Source organism: Rhagoletis pomonella, unplaced genomic scaffold (assembly GCF_013731165.1).
Source record: "Rhagoletis pomonella isolate Grant_MI unplaced genomic scaffold, Rhpom_1.0 Rhpom_scaffold_00257, whole genome shotgun sequence".
NCBI classification, from domain to species: Eukaryota; Metazoa; Arthropoda; class Insecta; order Diptera; family Tephritidae; genus Rhagoletis; species Rhagoletis pomonella.
The window spans coordinates 43,707-43,959 of record NW_023458811.1 but is presented as its reverse complement, the minus strand read 5'-3'; positions in this window follow the sequence as shown (position 1 = coordinate 43,959).

Here is a 253-nt window from a genome sequence, read left to right as displayed (position 1 = left end):
ATTATTATTATTATTATTATTATTATTATTATTATTATTATTATTATCAAAAGAGAAGGATTTGGGGCAAAGTCCCTTCATTGGAAGAAGTGAACTGTAAGCCTAATGGATTGTAGAGCACTACTTTAACACCTGAAGTACATTTACAAAAGTGGTTTCTGAAGTACATTTCTCGGTTTCTGAAGTACATTTATTGGTTTCTGAAGTACATTTTACGAATCTGAAGTACAATTTATGGTTTTTGAAATACAAT